The sequence below is a fragment of the Pygocentrus nattereri genome, chromosome 7, assembly GCF_015220715.1.
Source record: "Pygocentrus nattereri isolate fPygNat1 chromosome 7, fPygNat1.pri, whole genome shotgun sequence".
In the NCBI taxonomy this organism is placed as follows: Eukaryota; Metazoa; Chordata; class Actinopteri; order Characiformes; family Serrasalmidae; genus Pygocentrus; species Pygocentrus nattereri.
This window is the reverse complement of record NC_051217.1, coordinates 7,496,385-7,517,310: the sequence shown is the minus strand read 5'-3', so window position 1 is coordinate 7,517,310 and position 20,926 is coordinate 7,496,385. Positions and strand designations below refer to the sequence as shown.

Genomic DNA, 20,926 nt, shown 5'->3' with positions numbered 1-20,926 from the left:
TAGAGAAAGAGGAGCCAGAGTAGTTTTCTGGTTGGTTTGTAATTTTCTAACACTTGAGCTGACGTCTGCTTCAGGTTCTGTAAGTAACCTGACCACTGCTGCGTTACTGATGTGAAACTAAAGGAAAATAAAGAACAACTTTATCATGCAATAATGAGAAAACTGAGAATGGAAAAACATAGGAGAGGGCAATTTGGAACACAAGTAGCCTGCATGCACAATTTGTACAACTATGAGGCACAAGCCATGTAGCCTGCTTCTATCCTGATTTCACCATTACATCATTCAGCATAAGATGATAACAAGAAGCAGTGCATTTTATTTCTGGGAACGCTGAGGGTACAAGCAATCAGTGGTAAGGGTCTGATATTCTTGGCCAGTTGCAGAGCCCATGTCCCATATCTTTTATTGGGGCTAAAATAATAAGCATAAAATAAAAGACATTGCTGGTAAGTAAGTATTGTCTTGCGTCATGATGAAAGACCATGGCACATTCATTTCGGCCTACCACACCTGCTTTTCAGACCAGTAAACATAAAAGCTGGCTATAAATCTGCCTATCAATCATACTACAGTACAGAGCCAATATTAAAATGTTCTTCCTCTGCCAGAACGGGGATGATTATTGGGTATTTATGGGGTGTTTGAATATTTTACACTTTGAGCAGAACAAAGGGCCAAGCTGTATTGTTCCCTGTGGAACGGCTTTGCTGATCAGTTGGCCTTCCTCACTGTAGACATTGGAGACCAGACTCCTTCAAGCGTTTTTATTGCTTCCTTTTTAGAATGTTACTAATTTGTACAAGTGCCCTGAGCAAACAGGTGCTGTAACAATCAAGTTAATTCCCCATATATCTTCTATAACTAACAGTAACTGTTCTAAACCTAGAAAAAATCTTCATGGCAATAACAATGCAGAGCATTTGCACTGACTTAAGACCTGCTCAGAAGAACTTTGACTATGCTGATTTATTCACCTGCTGACTGTCTCAACTGTTCGAAGAAAAACAACCTAGAAATGCTAAATATTTTTCTTTTTTTTCATCCAATCCAAGTCATTGTCAATTGCCCCATAAACATGCGTCGGCTAGTGCTACCAGTTAGGGAGGATGAGGGAAAACAAGTGCTACCTTCATGACCGTGAAGCCAGACTCTCAACACTGCATGACTCAGATCACATCACCTTGAACTCATGCTAGTCTCTGTGATTGGGTGGATGATGGCTGATGCCTGAATGGACTTACTAAAAAGTTCACTCCCTGAAATTGTACACTATATTGAGTCCCTGACCTCTTTACACTAACGTTCTTCATGATCACACAATGAATTCTCATTCTTAGTCTTCTTGGAAAACCACTGACAGTCTTAACATCTGCTGTTTTTAACTTTTTCAAACAATTAAAAAAAACTCAAGTTACCCTTTGCATAATGTTAAATTTTCATAATAACAGATCAATGGAAATGGTCCAAGTTGACTTGTTCAGTGACCACATGTTTATCTCTCACTCTTTTACTTTTAGTTGTTTCATATCTCTCACTGGCTCTTCAATTATTGGTGAGCGTTCCAGTGTCGACTACAAGGCTGGGTTCCCTTCTGAGTCTTGGTTCCTCTAAAGGTTTCTTCCTCCTTGTCTTAATGAGATTTCCCTCATCATTGTTGACTCTGGCTTTCTTTCATGGGGCCTGGACCCGGACTTCTGTTAAGCTGCTTTGGGAGAACACCTGTTGTGAAAAGAGCTATACAAATAAATCTGAACTGAACTGAGTCAGCAGATCTCTGCTCTAACCCATCAAGAAAGGCTTGATCATTAATAATATTTGGAGGGGGATGAATCCTGCCTCATTATTTTTGTCTCAACACGTCCAGACTTGGCTTCTTGTTGTGGCTTAAACAGAGGATTCTTCAGTTTAAATTCATATTTTCCATCACATCCTCACATCCCTGCGCAGGCAAGGCTCATGGGAAATATCATCTGTACAGTGTCAGCATTTTTCATGTTCATTTACATCAGCAGACTGAACAACCTCCACTTTAATGGTCAAGACTGTCAAGGATGTTTACTGTGAGGTACAGTAAGCAGGCTACCTATGATGATGTAAGATACCGCCACCTTATCTTCCACAGGCTGTAGCTCTCCTCTGGATTAAAAACACTAACGCTGTAGACAAGTTTGTTAGTGACAGTTAGCTAGCTAGTTCTGCAGGTCTAGCAGATATATTTGCTTTATTAAAACCAAAAGCTAGAAAAAAAGCTTCTGTTTCTGTGTCTGTGTGCCACCTACGTATGTCTATCTGGGGTTGCCAGGAGTTCATTTTATGCTGAAGGGTCCGGTTTTGAGCTCAGTTGGCCAGTGCCTGGTTAGTGTTGCCCACCAGCTCTTTAAAACGTTCTCACAGCAAAGGCATTCAATTTGCTGAAGTAAATCAAGTGACCACAGCGTCTGGATAGATGGGGTGTAGTTTTTTTTTTTTTTTCCTTCCACTATGTTTACCCCATGAGCCAATTTTAACATGAGGGGCAAATTCCAACCTGGATGATTTTTTACTAGCTACAACAACAGAGTTCAGCTCAGTAACAGCGTTTTAAACTGGAAACTCTGTCATGCAGCTAATAAAACGGCAACCTTTATTTATTTGGCTGAAGGGATTTGTCTTGTGCAACCTAGCAACAGTTGCCAAGACTTGTTACACAAAGAATGCACTAACGGAAGCAGTATGGATAGATTAATTACGCTTTTGTAGACAACAGTTGGCTGTGGCATCGCAGGGAACCAAACTCAAGTCCCAGCAATAGGAAGCAAAATTCACTTGCCCAAAACACACACAGCTCCTTCCAGCTGAGCCCACTTCCTGTGTGATGTGTCTCAGCCACAGAGCAGGAGTGAGGATTTTCCCTTTTATTGCCCAGTAGCAGTGTACAGCAGGGTATTGATTTGCTCCTGTCCGTTGTCATCTGTTCTATCCAGTGAGAACAGGAAAGCGCTCTCAAGGGAAATCTCTTAAAGAGGCCACTCTCCTCATCTAATCATACTATCTAGCCTTGCACGGATATAGTGAACATCTCCCCCTATAAATGCTTTCTGTCCTGACATAGATATAACACTGTATAACGGACGTGACAGTAGAGAAAGGGGCATATAATCCTATTGCTGCTACATAAATAATAGGATAATGATGTGCATAAAATGCAGCGCAAATCCAGCCAGGACACGAGAGGCGCTAACGAATCAAAACCCAAATGTCATTTCCAGAATCTTTACTCAGCAGCCACAGAACGCTCAGCTGTTTTGATTTCCAATACTTGGCAGTCGCTTGGCAGCAAGCAGCCACAAGTACAAAGAAGTTTCCACACGCGTGAGGCATATCAATCCATCACTAAAGTCTAGGTCAAACTCAACTAAACTGCCTGTGCCTGTGAGTTCCTGTGACATCTGTTTAAGTTCATTGTGCAAAGACAGGACGCAAGCTAAGAGGCACTCGCTACAGGCACTGATGACATGAATTACAGAAATGACACATCTTCAAACAACAAGCAGTTTATAACCACAATGTTCACTCGGAATAAACAGATTCATTGATCTGCTCAAGGAATGCAAGCTGAAGGAGGAGAGAGATCAGAGATGAATGTGTTTTGATCTTGTCCCTGAGTTTAGCTTTAGATGGACTGTGCAGGCCCTGGAGGACTGAAGTGCGGGCTTAAGGAAAGAGGATGTAAAGGGCCGGTCCCACTGGAGTTTTTTAGCAGCAGGCTACAGAGGCCAAGTGGAACAGCCTGACTGAAGAGAAACGCAGAACCACTCCGAGCCTGCCTCTCTCTCTCTCCAAGGCACATGCATACAAAGGTGTATAAATAACAGCAGAGTGAAATTTGAGTAAGTATGGGTGCACAACCTGAATCAGACAGAATTGGAATGGGCTGATATTCGCTCAGTATTCGCTCCTTTATTTTGGCTGAGGTGTGGTATAACTGTGGTCACTCACCTTGGTCATGTAGATCTACCTTCTACTAGAGTCTAGTTCTAACTGCAATCTGCCACACCAACTCCAGACAATGAACTTACTCAGGAGTGCTAGATTAGCGAGATCAGACACATTTGTGTTCACCAGTGTACAAACAAAGGTGAATTTACTTAAAAGTACAATAATGGTCCAATTGTGACTCCGCCCCTGATTGTTTTCACCTGTCCCTTGTTTTCCCTTTGTTACTTAAGCGCTGTGTTTGCACCGTTTAAGTGTATCGGTCTTTGTTTGATGTGTTGGTCTTTGTTAGAACTGTTTGGTTGTTTGTGTTGCTCGTCATGTCTGCACCCTGTTCTGTACGTATTGGCTCTTTGACCCTGGACCGTTATGACCCTGATTCTGGATTTGCCCTCAATAAAAGTCGCTTACCTCCGCACATGCGTCCGCTACCTCGCTCCACGTTACATCAGCGTATCTCTAGAAACCTAAAAGGTGGTGCATCTCTACCGTACTGTACTTTTGCCTTGCTACACACTGATCTCCTACAAACGACTGCGATCTGAACCTCTCATGAACCTGTCAGCCGGCCCTGCTAAAACTCCACAAATCTGCTCAGGCTTTTCACGCAGAAAATCCACCTCAGCCCAGATTACTGGTGGTCTCACTGAGTGTGAGAGGGAGCGCGTTCTGAGGGGTGGTGTTAGAGCCTGTGGATGTGCCAGCGGGGTCATGAGGCTGTGTTAATACTCACACGCCGCGCAGGATCCTCAGCGGATTTATGAGGAGGCTGTCGGTCCGGGATCGCGTCGGCTCACGGGCCCCAGCAGGGATTTAACACACAGCGCTCATAATGTTTAGCCAAAGCACACAGACGAGGGGATTTGTAAGCGTGTGTGCGCACTTGTGTGTGGGGGGAAAAAAGAGTGCTCTTCAGTGTTTCATCAAACTGAGGCGACACATAACTGAGAAGAATCCCAAGGTTTGACAGGTGAGTCATTGAGAACCATCCCACCAGATGTGGGGATTTTTTTTTTTTTTGGTGAGAAGCTGACGGGAGCAGTGCAGGGCGCCTGGCCAGACACACAGAGTACGGCTGCTCTTGCTCTTCGATGGGGCTGGGTGGTAGTGTGTGTGTGTGTGTGTGAGTGTGTGTGTGCTTGCATGTGTGCACCACTCATTGCATTCATCTTACTAGTCTTAGAAAGCCCATAGCAGTTTCCATCTGGAACAAAACATACACGTGTATGAGATTTTTTAATCTTGTTAATGACTTCAACATAATCCGTAATTATTCACTTGCATTCAAGCACATATTTGTGAACCCACATCCTCTTTCAAACAACTTGTAAGTTAAGCACTAAATGATTAAAGAAAATGACAAAGAAAAGCTATGGGACAACAATAAGATCACTCATTAAAACTAAATAGTTTACAACTTCTATAACTGTTTGGAAATCACTTCAGTTGTTATAAGTACTTTATAGGTGCTTAAAATGTGAATTATCGAACCTGTAGCATGAACTACAAAACCATACTAGGAATACCTTACTTATGTGACCCTTATTAGTCCCACAACGAGGAAATTTCACCTCCGTATTTAATTCATCCATGAAGTGAAACACCACATACACACGAGTGAGCACACACACACTAGGGGGCAGTGAGCACACTTGCCCGAGCAGTGGGCAGCCCTATCCTAAGCACCCGCGGAGCAGTTGGGGGGTTAGCTGCCTTGCTCAAGGACACCTCAGTCATGCAGTGTCAGCCCTGTCGATCGAACCGGCAACCTACCGGTCACAGGGCTGCTTCCCTAACCTCCAGTCCCTGCAGTAGTGAAACAAGCAATTGGAGAAGTAGGGATGAAATCTGATAGGGCGATATGACTACATGAACCAAATTATCATTCTTTCATTCTGCATGATATTTTTAATTGCTCAGCCTTTATTTAACGATGATCTTTGTACAATCATTCAAATTCAAACAGAAAAGCTTGCACATAATTACAGGCAAATAAGGCTGGGTTACATGCAAACGAAACAGACACTCCAGGACATGAGGTCTACTCTAGAGGGTAAAATGGATTAGCTTGTCCTGAAGAAGGGTATCAAAAACATTGCCAGTTTAGCAATATTATAGTTTTCAACTGTGCAAATGTGGAGAACCACTGGATTTTACGCAATAATCATATTATATTTAAACAACAGCAAAATTGGTAAGTATATATTAATTATATGGTAATTATGTATAATTATGTATATATAAATAAATGCAAGTTGTAGAGTAAGGCTCTATAACACTAATGTGGTACTTTGTAACTCAACTTGGATAAAGACACTATTGTGCTAATTTAACACATAATTGTCCAAATTTAAAGTATCATTATCCAGTCTTAATAAACTGTCTATGAATGCAGTCAATGATCCTGACAAATCTCAGCAGCTCTATATCTTTGTCTATCTATCTGTCTGTCTATACACCTGTACCTACATTTATCTGCCTGTCTGTCCATCTGGCTACCTATCTAACTGCTAACGTGTGTATTTGATTTGTGTTGTTCTTTTTTTCATTGCTGTTGCAACCTTGCATTTTCCTTTGAGGTAAGTTTATAGCTATCGACTTGTCTATTTACCTGTTTGCTCAACAACTATGTGTATTTGATTTGCACAGTCATTTTGTTGCTGTTGCAACCTTCCATTTTCCTTTGTCTGTGCCTACTTGTACATCGCTCTCACGGTCTGTCTGTGGTGGTTCGATAGTGTAGTGGTTAACACTTCTGCCTTCTACGCTGTAGGCTGGGGTTCAATCCCCCACCTGGGCAGGCACCCTACACTACCAATAAGAGTCCCTGGGCAAGACTCCTAACACCACCTGGGTCTCCCTGTGTAAAATAATCAAGTTGGAAGTCGCTCTGGATAAGAGCGTCTGCCAAATGCCGTAAATGTAAATGTCTGCACATCACTGGAGTTGTCTGTCTGTCTGTCTGTCTGTCTAGCTACTGGCCTATCTAACTGTGCATCTAAGAGGTAGGCACGAGGTGGCAGAAAAGTTTACATAAAACTTGGAACCTGGCCCACACACACACACTCAATACACACCGTCACTACCTGGCCATGGGACAAACAAGTGTGTCATTTCCCGTCTGCTTGGTCTCTGGCACTGGAAGCAACTCAGTACTGCTAACCACATCCATATGTGTGCTGAGGACTTGCTGGTTACATGTCTGCGCTAAGCCGTGTCACTGTAAAGGAATGGACTCGTGCCTCTGAACAGTATCACACACAAACACAGCGTCTTTAATAACAGCTCTGCACGCAATGGCCCACCGCACACTCAAACAAACACTCTCTTTCCAAAAGCAAGCGTGGAAAAAAACAAGATGCAAAGCAAAATTCAAAAATGAAAAAAGATGAAATCCGATAACCCCCAATACTTTCCGGAGCATGTCCATTGGCCAAGGATGGGGTTTGGAGTTCACATCTCAGCCAGCATCATCTTTCACATAAAACATTTGGTGCATCTACATAATAAGACCAGTATTTCTTAATGACAGGCTCTTGAAAACATGAGTTCAATTATAGCCACACCGAGGGGTGCGGAGGAGGGGTGCCACCATGGCCTTCTGGAGCACATTGAGGAATTCAAGCTCTGTCTCTTTTGTCTATAATCCAGTTTAGCTTGAAATAAGTGGTTTAGCACAACCCAGTAGGAGGGAGAGAGGCTTGTTTATCCCCCATTCTCTCTTTTTGTAATTCACTCTCAATCACTTTAAAAATGAAACAATTTAGCCTTTACGAAGCAGGCATGTGAGGATAATATCCTTGGAGATGAAGTGCAAAATAGACTAATTAGAAGAGGGGAAAAATACCCTTTTTCCATTCAGAGACTGCTTTTCTTTTGAATAGTGGGGGTGGAAAGTGGTTGGCAGAAAACTCAATAAAAAGCAGACCTCTAAGCACAGCTGGCAAGTTGATGGTGGAACCAATTCAGAAAGATAGCTAAATGACAAAGAGAAGCCAAAGAACTTATCAGTCAGTACCACAGCAGCAGAGCATCTCCACAGAGAGTTGGTAGGGTTTAGGTTAAAGGAAATATCAGAAACGATTATATGTCAAGCCACGTTTTCTAAGTAAATTGAGCATAGACTGCACACATATAGACAAAAACAGAGACAGAATACACTGAAAATGCATCTCTCTCTCCTTCGACATCAGTAGATACCAGAGCTTTTCAAATGTGAGTGTGCTTCAGAGAACTGAATACAAAAGTGATTTCTGGCAACGCCGAGTCGGCCGTTCTGACTTTGAACGCACACTTAAAGATGAACATTACACTAAATCTTCCACTCTTATCTGTGAATAAATTGGATATAAACTCAAGGGATTCAAGAGAAACTGTGTGATGGACCTGAGGCCTGAGGCCTGAGTCTGCATGTATTAAAACCTGACTTTTAATGGGGCTTCTCAAACGAACAAGCAGCTTCAGAGGAGCTGAGAGACAGCTGAGTTATTTCCACTCGCTGCTCTGGACTACAGCAGCGTCTGCAGCACAGTGATGAGGAGGCATTTCTAAAATACATTTTAGACACGTGTGCTGTGGTGTGCAAATTAAAAACACTTGAAAAATAAAAATCCTGTACAGGAAAAAACAAAAATAGACCAAACCGCCTCCACGTCTGACAACAAGCATAGATTTTAAACATGGGTTAGATCCCAGCACTCCACTTCACACTGAGCTCACGATTTAATTCACAACAGTGGGCTGACAAAATATGAAAGCAGAAAATGTGTATATCAGTAGCATTATATTATCTACTTATTGGCATCACATAACACTATTTGTTTAGCATATACTAAGCAGGTGTTAGAAAGCAAACCTTACTTAATTGCAATATGTCATGTGGTGGTTGTTTTAAACTACTGTGGCTTAGCAATACACACTTATACACACTTATTTTCAGATCTGATATCTGTGGTTCTGAGGTCAAGACTAGCTTTGGTTTCTGATATTTTATGTGTAAAAATGCCTTGATTCCACAGAGATATACTACATATCACTGCTGTCAGAACAAAACTTTCTATCCCCAAAAGAATAACTGGAGGAGGGAAAAAAAAAAAAAAAAAAAAAAATCATACCTTACTTTTAATGTAAATCAATGGAACCAGACTCCCCCCACCCCCCAAATATATTTTGGCCATTTCTGGTGGTCCATTCTTCATCAAATTCACACACAATGTAAAATGCTACAGGCATTTTCAAAATTGTCAAAAAATGAAAACTGGCAAAAATGGAGATACAAGGTTTTATTCCAACAGAACCAAAACACTGTTACATACTATAAACTAAATGGGTTTGGCTCAGATAAATAAAAGTTCCCATCTCTGCCAGTACTCAAGTAAAACAGCAAATCCTAGAATTTAAGTGACTTCAGAAAAAAAGCTCTTGAGCATGGCTTAACTACACGAAACCGATGAGCCTGGAAACGAGCCAATATAACAAGAAGCCGCACGTCTAAATCTGCCACCAGAGGAGTTACGCCATGTGCACATCCTCACAGGCAACAGTAAAGTCATTATCAATTTCAGAGTGAAGAAGTGTACCTTTCAGTGCGCTAAATAGGTTTTATATAAAGGTTTCCTTCATGTTGGATGCATCACTGAGAGGGCGTGTGGGCTTCAGACTGCAGTTCAGATCAGTTTTGTCTCAACAGCCAACAAAAGATGACTGATGTATGAACTACATTCTTATTCATGTGTTTTCCTGATTTAAAATGTTTGTGACAAACTGAATAAATACATCAGAAATTTTTAGCTTTGCTTGATCATGTTTAAAAAAATGCAAAAGCAGCACTCTAATCATGTGATTAATAGTAAAGAGCAGACTAAACAGCAGAAACATCAATGTTCTTGCATTGGCCTTGTACAGAGCTATGATCTCCTGACAATAGAGACACTTACAGTTGCACTAGTTTATCAACATTACTACACCTTTAACTGTTTTCAGTCCTACTCATCAGGTCATACCTGAGCTAATTCAGAACACCCAATCTACCATCAAATGGTTCACTACGGGTTAAACAAAAATGGTTAGCAATTAAAGGTGTTCCAGCTCTGTTTCTAAAAATGCTCCATATAAACACTGTGCCTAGAGTCGACCTCTCTTGATAGCAGAGGAGCAGCCAGGATTAGAGTATTTAACCCACAGAACAGAGGAATTCAAACTTATCTCTTGGCCTCAAATCCCTCAGTGCGAGGGCCTTCTGGAAGAACAGCAGCAGAAGTAGCAGCACCTCAGCAGAGCTTTCTGCCAAGAGCCTGAACACAAACGAGCCAGACAGAGAGCAGAGATGGCCAGGAATTAGTCTCCGATAAACAGTGACATTTACTGGAGTGAAGGCTGAGATAAGTTAAATAAAACAAATCCCTGAGCTTCCAGTGTCTCAACTCAGATGAGCTTAGGCAGAATGAACACGTTTCTTGACACTTTGAAAGCTGGTTTTAAGTCATTTGGAACAAGACCTATGCAAAAAATAAACATTACGCACACATACACATATATATACACACACACACACACACACACACACACACACACACACACACACACACAAAGTGTTAAAGGCCTCCTTTTCAGTTACATAACCTCCAGTCAAAACATCCATTATGAACAAGTTAATTTTAGAAAAGCAGACAGACGCCTCAAAACCAAACATCATATTAAATATTTCAGTATTTACTGTGTCTACTCTTCGCATTTATTACAGCTTCCATTCTTATCAGGAGATTTAGTTGCATTTTCTGCTTCTCGTAATAAAATCCTAACTGCAAACGTAGTCATCAGTCCATAAAACCTTACTCCACTTCTCATCCAGTGCAAATTTTCATCTTTTTCCTTCTTATTTCTATTTCTCAGTAACAGCTTCTTGACGGCTACATATCCTTTCAGACGTATAGAGCAGAGTTGTCATGGACAGAAAGATCCTCCCATGGATTTTTCACATCTGAAGCACGAGTGGAGCTTGGTTTTCTCCACTCTCAAAGATGAAGGCTTTAAGTCTTTAAGTCCCGTCTACCTGACTGTGACATTGTTAGTGGTCTAACAGGTCTTGTAAGGTTTTAGGCTCCTTTTTCTGTATGTAATATATATCACAACAATTCTGAAATACTTGGCTTTTGACTGGAAATTAAATAACCGAAAGCTGGTCTCCGATTTTTGCACAGTACTGCACAATAACTTATTTCACATAAGGAAAACAGAAAACCCACTGAATTTACCCAAGAGCACAACCCAGAGCTTGAAAATTAAACTGATGAATGGGAGGAAAAAATGGCCTTGGTCTTTCAGAGAGAGCAAGAGCGAGTGAGAGAGAGAGAGCAAGAGAATCTGCCCAGTCTTTAATATAACCAGGCAAATTCTCCATGAACCATAATAACAAAATCAACAGAGGCTCCTGCGCAGAACTGCATACCAGCGTTTTCCTCACCCTGAAATACAACCGATTAGGCACGGTTTTATTAGGTGGCTCCATCAAATTACTTTATGCTGGCTCTGCTCATAGCCCAAACCACGTTCATGCTGAACTAGCCAATCAGGGCTATGATACACTTCCCTCACCAAAGGAGAACCTACCTAGAGGCTTCCAGAAGTTCTATCAGAGCCAGCAGTGGATTACAAAACTCATCCAACTGGTACATCATCTTATCTGAGCCTTGTCCTGGTGCCACTACTGTAAGAATAACACCCACAAACAATACAAAGAACTACTTAAATAAGGCTGTAAGTAAGTAAGACTAAGTAAGACTACATCCCAATAACCCAAGAAGATCTCCAGTGCTTAAGATAGCTTAGACAGTCTTGAATAAAGAGGTAATCCTCAAGATTCTAAGTAAAACGGCTAAACTTGGCCAGCCCTATACTCCTTGGTCCTGCCCTGGGCCAAGTTCAATAACCAGCAAGAGCAACGGCAAAAATCCTACACAGCATTTGAATATTCAAGGTCGGAATTCAGGTCCATTTCCCAACAGTCTTGAGCTGATCAGGATGGAAGAAATGCCATACTTGTAAAACAAACAGCAAAGAATGTATAATGAGGATAAGAAATGGTTTCATAAGGCAGCAATGCATCTTTCTGAAAGCATGGTAACAATTCACAGGCTTTAGTTCAAAACTATGTGCATGGAATTTTATATTCAATAAATAAAGTGGAACATTCATCCATTCATCATTAAGCAAGGTGGTATGCAAAACAGACCAAAAAGGCAAAAATGAAGCCATTGTTGAAAACAGATCAGCTTATTCTCAAAACTATCCTGGCCAGGTCGGGAGTTTGCTGTCATCACAAGGTCTTTCTCTACCAATGCACAAACACGTTATACTGGTTCCCCAAGGTGGCCAAAAGAAACACCAGCCCTCATATATCATCATTAAGCAGAACATCTGCAGCTTAAACCACAGTGGGGGAAAACTCAAATACAAATAAATTGATGAGAAGAAGAAACCTCAAACTCAAAATCATTAGCAGCAGAAATTTATCGAGGGCGACCATGGAAAAGCCTTCTTGCGTAAACACCTGCTCTCCAAGCCCCGTTTTCTTTGTTGGCATTTATTTAGCCAGAACGGTTCGGCTAGGCTGCGCGGGTCCGCACTCAGGGCCGATGAAAAGAGCTGCTGATTCATGCTTTCAGGGGGCAAAAGTAGAGAGGAAAGCAGTGTCTGCAGTTTTGATTTCATCTTATCCAGCAGAACGGCTTGAATACAGGGGTTTATAAAGCAGCCCGTGCCCAATCCACTATTGGCAGAGCTGCGTCAAAGCGATTTAGCCTCTGACTGGGTCACAACTCATTACACAGAGCGCTCCTATTACGCAAGATTAAGCAGCACATTACTAGACAATATGAAATGAGAGAGTGTGTGCAGGCAGAGGAGCGAAACTGAGGCTACACTCCTGTCATGAACTCTACTCAGATGTCATCTGGGCTCTCAGAGATGTAACGATTGGAAATTGCCATTGCTTTTCTCAGAGAAAGGCTGATTCCGCTGGGTGGTTTATGACATGTTTAGACTTCTTCCATTTCCACCACATTACTGTGACAGTGTACAGTAACTGCAGGGCTGTTTGTGTTGGCTGCACTTGACCAAAGAAAACACAGTGGATGTAAGTGAGTGTGATGTGATGAGTTGTGGTATATAGTGGCTTGCTGCTTCATGGAACAGGGCTGTGGTCATCTTAGGCTTATAATAAAATCAGTAGTGGGCATTGTTTCCAGGATTAGCTCACCAAAATCTTACACCACATTACAGCGGTGTAAAAAATATTAGAATCATTGCCCTCAGCAAGTTCAAACCTTTTCAAACATTTCACTTTGGTTTCTAACAGATTAATCAGCTGCAGTACTGGATACATCAGCTTTTTGAGATTATTATACAAACTCTGTTATGGCCTTTACATTGTATTCTTTTAAGTGTCTGAACGAACAGGAATGTTGAATTAGACCGTTTTTAGTTAGTTTTTGTTATAATTATTCAGTAATGGTGTAAATAGCCAAGTATTTAAGAAAAGCCGAGACAAATCCACGCAAGCAAAGTTAAAAAGCAGTCCATACAGTATATTTCAGACTAATACACTTACTAGTGTAGGATCATGCTGAGGCCACAGCTAGTACTATTATGGTTGCCAAATTTCAAGGGTGGCAAAACTGCACATGCCAGGGATAGGGACATGTCCATCACGCGCCATTCTCTCTTTTCTGGTGTTTTAGAAACAGTCTGATTATTGTCTTTGGTTTAAATAATTTGTTTGTTTTTCTTAAAATTCAAAGACTTCTGCTTCAATTTTCTAAACTCAAGGTACAAAGTGTTTACATTTTCTAGCCTACTATTTTCCCTGGCATAACACCAATAAAACCATGAGAAAACAACCTAATCTTTTGTAGGCTAACTGACGATAAAACATATGAAAATACATATGGAATTTTTTTGGAAGTAGCTGTGATTGAGAAGTAATAGGTTCATCTTTTTATCCCAATCTCCAACATACTATAGACTAATTATGGCCTTGTGACAATGAGGCTGTGTCTCAAGCCACATACTAAAACATTCAATAGTATGTCCAAAACAGTAATCGCACCATTGGTGATGTGCTAATATAACATGCTACTCAGTACAGTATATTCAATTTGACCTGCAGCTGCAGAGCACATTGGCGAGAGAGAGATAGAATGCATTTAGTGAGAGACTCAGCTGGCCTTTTTAACATCCATGACGGTACCAACCAGACAGTGGCAAGCCTAACCATTGGTGGACAGATATAATATCTCTGCACCCAGAGAGGCCAAACTAATATGAAAATGCATGCAAAGAGCCAAAAGTGTTACATTAAAAATAACGTTTTGGATTAGCATGCAGTTCATATCTACGTCTCTACTAATCTCCTTCTGCCGGTTGCTAACCTCCATTTGCTAAATAATGTATTTTCAGAAGAAACGTTTCAATCACGCAAATGCAGGGTGGTCATTTTATGAAATCAGAGTTTCTCTCTGCGTGTCAGTGCACCACTACAGTGAGGGTCAGTTGATTGCACTGCTGCAAATGCAGTAATACATATGAATGTTTTCTATTAACAATCCAAAAATATGCAACAACTACTACACTGGAAGTGTCTTTTGATCCTTTTCACCTTAGATATTGCATTTGGAGAGAAGTTATACTACCTTATCTAAAATGACTCGTATCAGTTTTCATGTCCACGGAAAACAAAACTCTTGAATGAAATAAAGCTTTTATTACCAGAGTATTATCACATGGTTAAAACCTGATATGATTGAAGAAGAGAAGACGAATGAAGTCTGAACAAGAAAACATTTATGTCTGCTGAATATTCCTGATACTCTCTCAGACACTGACATAACAAAAAAGAAAAACACAGAGAATGCCTCATGATACAAAAACACTAACTGAAACTGAAAAGCATTCATTGTAAAATCTCGGGCCAAAATAGGAGGGAAGAGCAGATAAAAGAGCACCTACTGTCTTTGAGGACATTCTGCCAAAAAATAAGAGGAAAAAAAGGAAAGTAAAAACAAAACGAGAGAGGAGGGAGGGATAGAATGAATATTTTAATCATAACTGCTTTCTCCTTGGCTTGCATCTTGGATGCTGCCTTGCTCATTTGTCCCTGTAGCCTTGGCCTCTACTTGCCGCATGATAGCTTGTTACAGGCTCTGCCGCGCAGCATTCTTCCACATTACAAACCAATTAAGTGAGAGCAGAGAAATTCCCAGATGTGCTAGCTGAACTTTCCAGTGTTGGCACAAGAATGATATGCGGTCGGCTCGATGCATCTCTGAGCTCTATTGTTTTGAAGGCACATGGTATCATGGTCTGAACTGCTATTATGCTTATGAGAAATATGCAGCCATATAAAACATCGTAGCCCAGCCGGGTAAACTGATGGAATTCACAGATTTCCAAGCTTCGTGCAACTCAGCTATTATTGCTATGATCTATTAAAAACCTATTTGAATCAGTTTTAATGGAGTAAAATCCAATGCCTGTATCAGCATTTCAAAGGGACAAGATCCATTTAGGCTTCTGCCTCGTCTTTGCTTGCAATTTTAGCCAACAACAAATTAGCTGGTGTCACGGTGCCAGACATAATCTTGTAACAAGAATACACATTTGGAGACAACTGTGAGGCAATCTGTCTTAAATGTATGTGGGAGCATAGACTGATTAGGGTGGGAACAGACTCATTAGGGTGAGTTTGAGGCGGATCCGAAGTCCACAACAGATTTTGGGTTTTGCGTGACATTGTATCTTTGTCATTTGCTTTGGTTGGATTCATACTGCAAAGGCTATGTGGGCGTTCATTTGGTGTGGATAGTGTTCAGTTACTTTCACTTTTGCCTCCATTAGTGTCATGTAACAGTGTAAAATCCAGATCTATACCTCAAATATATAACTAATAAAATGTATAATCCTAATCATTGTGTAGTAGGGGGGGCTGTCTCCCGATCTGGCGATTTTGCGGGCCAGTCCAGATGTGCAAATGTTCTTGAATGTTCATCATGCCAGTCAGTCACATGTGCAGTGCTGGGAACATGAGAATTGTTATCTTGGAATACAGGATAGGAATGTTAAGTTTCTCACTAAAATGATGGGCAAAAGTCAATACCTGGTTGTCCAGCAGCTCAATGTTGAAACTGTGGTTCAAATTTACTGTCACCTCAAACAAAGAATCCATTTCTGTGCAATTAAAACATCCCAGAAAGTCACAGAGCATCCTAAAACTTAAACCACACCTTGCACGCAGACCTCAAGAAACCTTTAATGAGGACTGCATGCAAGGTGTGGTTTAAATTTTAGGAGGCCCTGTGATGTTCTAGGGTGTTTTAGCATCATTCACTTACAGGCAGAATTGAGATCTGACCAGATAACATTTCCAGTCATAAACAGAATTGGTGTGTTTCTTCACCCGCTGTTACCAGTGAGCAAAGGCCTCCTGCATGCCACTCTTCTCCATATGTTCAAGGTATACAGTTCCCTGCTGAGTGTTCTTTCAGAAATTAGCTGTGAAGAACCTGCGTTCCAGTCCGTCAGTTTCGTCTTTTTACCAAAATTCTAACAAGACTTTTCTGTACGATGGGATTTTTTGCCACTGCTGATAGACCTATATGACCATATATACCTACAAATTCAGCTACTTCCTTCACACTATGGCCTTTGGTACACCCTAATGCAATTACTCCTTTCTGCCAATAATTAACATCCAGTTCACAGAACCCATTTTCCACATATCGAACGAGATATTCATTGCACTGTACTACCTCTTCTCAATCTATGAATCCCGTCACACACCCCACAGGTATTTATAGCTCGAACATCCTCATGCAACAGCATCTGCAGGAGCCTACTGTCTCACTACCATCTTCAACACGCAAGGTGACTGTGGAGCTTTTGCTTTGGACATTAAATGAGATCTGAGATTGGGTGTTCTCCACCTCAGTCAACAGCCCTGCCATGTCAGAGATGGCAGTTCTTGAAACCTACCCCGTCTGGTTTACGAGCTTGAATTTCAGCACAGGGGGCCTTTTTAGGGGTGGACTTGCCAGACATTACCAGTATTTTTGTAGTGAGACTGTCTGGCCCCATGAGGTTCTGCACACTGCAATGGTACAGCTATAGAATAAGTCAATCACAAAGACAGATTAACACCAGGCTAGTATAATATCACTGAACCAGCAACTCGTGTTTTTCTACCTCTCACAGGGTTAAAAGCAGAGCTTTCCCACACTGAATATTAGCATTCATGTTCCAGATGATGCTCCAGCGGGCTGTTCTACACCGCTGTGATAATTATTCCAACGTGGCATGACCGAGATGAGGGCTGAGAGAAAAGGCCACAGACAGCGCTCTCACAAATGATATTAAGGATGCAACTTGTAATTCAGCAAATGTTCTTAAAGCGAAAGGGAGGAGGGTTTCTGTGGGAGAAAGCAGCTGCAAAGTATCATTCCATCCTTCGTGCGTCCATTAGCATAAACGGCGCCATTTTCACATGCATAATCAGAGAAGGTTAGAAGGAGAGTACGGCCAATTACCCGATAACCCACACAGTCGTCATTAATCATGCCTAAACTGCCATGCTTGTTAGGGTAGCACAGACAAGTGTGCAGTTAGAAATGTATACAGGTCTAGGTTGGAGACAAAGGCTGAGACACTTTTTTTCTTCTCCATGTCACAGATGTAGACAGATTTTTCTCTACTCTTTTAACTGAAACTGCAGTAACCACTGAATTGTTCAGTGAGCTTGAGTAAGCAGTCACATCCAGCCTTAACTCTCAATACATACTGTATAGGTGATAACAGGAGAGAGTGTGTGAGTATATAGGTAATGTGTATGTCTGTGTGTATCTGTGGTGGGGAAAGCAAAAGTGGGAGGTAAGATCCGGTTATTTGATCAGGGTTAGGAATATGATCATAACGGAGATTTTGCTGGGATGCTTTTTTTTTTTTTTTTTGGGCTGCACAACATAGAAAAAAACATTAGTATTGCAATTATAACGCTAAATATTGTTATTGTTATATGCCTTGGAATATACTGAAAGCACTGCTGAATCAAAATGTAAGACCAATCCCATTTTTTGACTGAAAACAATAGACTTTTGCTTAATTACATGAATGTTGATTTATCAAATCACACAGAAGCACTCAGGATCTGTGATTGGTCAGGATGCTCACAGCACAGGACAAAGCGCTGTAATTAGTTAAATATTCCAGCCTTCTGTGATATCAGTGCTGCAAAAGGAAAAAATTACTATAACAAACAAAATCGTCACATTTCGTATTGCATTTCTGTTGTATTTAGAGTGTATTAAGACATGTTTTTGTACTCATTTTAGGTTTACCTGCCCAAGGAAATGAGTCAGTATCTAATTTCTATATTCCTTGCTTTAAAGTAGAATCCACATGTTAGATTAATTCATTTTGATTTCATCATTATTACTCATAAGTTTTGAGAGAGAGAGAGAGAGAGAGAGAGAGAGAGAGAGAGAGAGAGAGAGAGAGAGACAAAAGAAGAAAAGTCAGCAAGAAAATAAGAATGCAAAACAGAAAGAAAGCAAGAAATAGGGAGAGAATAAATCTTTAGAAAGAAAGAGAGAAAAAGACAAAGACAGAAAGAAAGATGATATAGAAAGCAGGACTGAAAAGAAAGACAGAAAGAAAGACAGAGAGAAAGAAAGGCAGACAAAGAAAGAAAGACAGAAAGACAAAAAGACAAAGAAAGAGACAGAAAGACAAAGAAAGAAAAAGACAAGAACAAGAAAGCAAGACAGAAAAAAGGGAACAAGAAAGAGAACAGAAAGAACGAAAGCAAAAGAGTAAGAAAGTAAGACAGTAAAGCAAAAAAAGCTAAGAAGGATAAAGAAATAAACAATGGAAATGTTGGAAGTGATTTATATACAATTCTAAAAAAGCCTTAGACTTTAAAATGTGGTCGATCTGACTGAGAGCAGAGCTTCCAATAAATGTGAAACAAGTTTGTCATACAGGCCCCTAGAAATTCCAAAGAAAATAAATAAAACATTTCATGGAGAAATGAAGGCCAGAAACATGAAAATCTTGAAACTCAAATGTAAAATGTTTCTTCTTTAAATAGCTGACAGGGTTCATGGTTCAGATATCAGGCTATGGAAGGTGAGATGAGAGCTCTGCCCTTTGAGGACATTCTGGAATGTTCTCAGCATCTTTAGGAGCCTGGGGAGTGTGTGGGTGCTGACCTTTCTGCTCGTTTTGGATTAGCATTAGAAAAAGCTTGTTACAACCCTAAACATCCTACAGCAAACACTCGACTCACACTGCTTCACTTCATCATGTGGGCTGTCAAATACATAAGCTCAGTATAAACTCTGCCCACTCTTTACAGGCAGGGAAAATAAGCGAGTTGGCGAGCCAGCGGCTAAATGTTAAACAGTGAGCTAATTACAGAATCAGGAGGTACAGCAGAACCATCAGAATTCTCTGTTTAGTTAACCAGAGACACATCGCTGCTCGTATTAGGTTAGCAAGCTGCTTTTCAGACCAGCAGACAAAACACAGCTCAGCCCGAATTAACCAATTAACATTTGCCAGCCGTGTTTTCACTTCTAATAATCTGGTGACTCTGTTCAGCTACAGGGGAACAGGGGAGCCATGCTAGAAGCAGATATTCTAATCAGCCTACAATGCACTTCAGATATTCATATTCATTATTAAATTCTGTACCATTACACCAAATAACAAGTTATTTGTGCAATTTTGGTCAATATTGGATATGAATTTTGATATTTATGTGCTAAAAAATATTTTAATTCTACAGAGCAATAATTATAGACAACACAGACTGGCCTGGCTCAGATAAACAGATCTTTTTCTAGGCTTGTTGTGCAAGCAAAATTAGCCCCAAAAATCCCAAACCTACAACTTCATAAGTGACTTCAGAAAAAAGGACAGCCATTCAAACACGGATGGACCCCTCTGCTCCTATTTCACTCCGATATGGTGCACCCAGAGGCCTAGTTTTGATTATTAACAGAATTATTAACAGATTATTTCCATGAAAGATGGCAAAAAAGAGACCCTTACATTGTGTCAAGCATACAAATGTAGTTGTAGGTAGGTGGGTGGGTGGATGGATGGGTGGGTGGATGGATAGATACTTTAGCAGCCATTAGCAGACACACAACACAGTACATTATTAATAAGGTTGTAGACATAACAAAAATAAATATACCACACCCTATCTACTGGCATATATACAAATAGAAAAAAATACAACAATCTGTGATGGTATCTATAACGTGAGATGAGAGATGCAGTGCAATAATTACTGTGCAAGAAGTTACAGGTAATGGAATATAATGACCTCACTGAATAAATAAATAAATAAATAAATAAATAAATAAATAAATAAGTGCATATACTGTACATAAAGTGTCTAGTTGTGCAAGATGCGCAATAAGGTATGCAGAAAGTGCAATATGTGCAGCACGCTGTCTATTAATAGAGAAATTCTACTGCATTTCATCACAAAGTCTTCAGGACGTCTACACTGAAAACGCCAAGTACACACATCAAGTCAGAACATAGACATCCCACAGACATAGAACTTAGCTGCCTTACTAACAGAGCTGTGCAACTGTGGTTTTGCAACATTGATTCAATAAATGAAAATAGCGTAGCTCCCTTGTGTTGGGCAGCTCAGTTGTAACAGCTCATTTGTATCTGCTAAGCATCCTTAACAATCAGTGATACAAAACAGTGCTCACAACCAGCTTCCAGCACCCAGGCAGTTTCTCTGCTAAATGATCACTGTAAGGGACGTAGAGATCCATGAGTTTCTGCTCTTTCATTTTGAGGTGCACTGTTAAAAATGAGGGTACAGTGTAGGTACATTTTTCATTCATCAAGGTGCAAACAATATAAACATACC

At 40.6% G+C, this 20,926-nt stretch overlaps 1 protein-coding gene across 1 annotated transcript in view; it reads right to left on the bottom strand.

The window, feature by feature from the left end:
• tmtc2b (transmembrane O-mannosyltransferase targeting cadherins 2b) overlaps positions 1-20,926 on the bottom strand; it is a 137,161-nt gene that overhangs the window by 33,982 nt on the left and 82,253 nt on the right. The window lies entirely within an intron of this gene.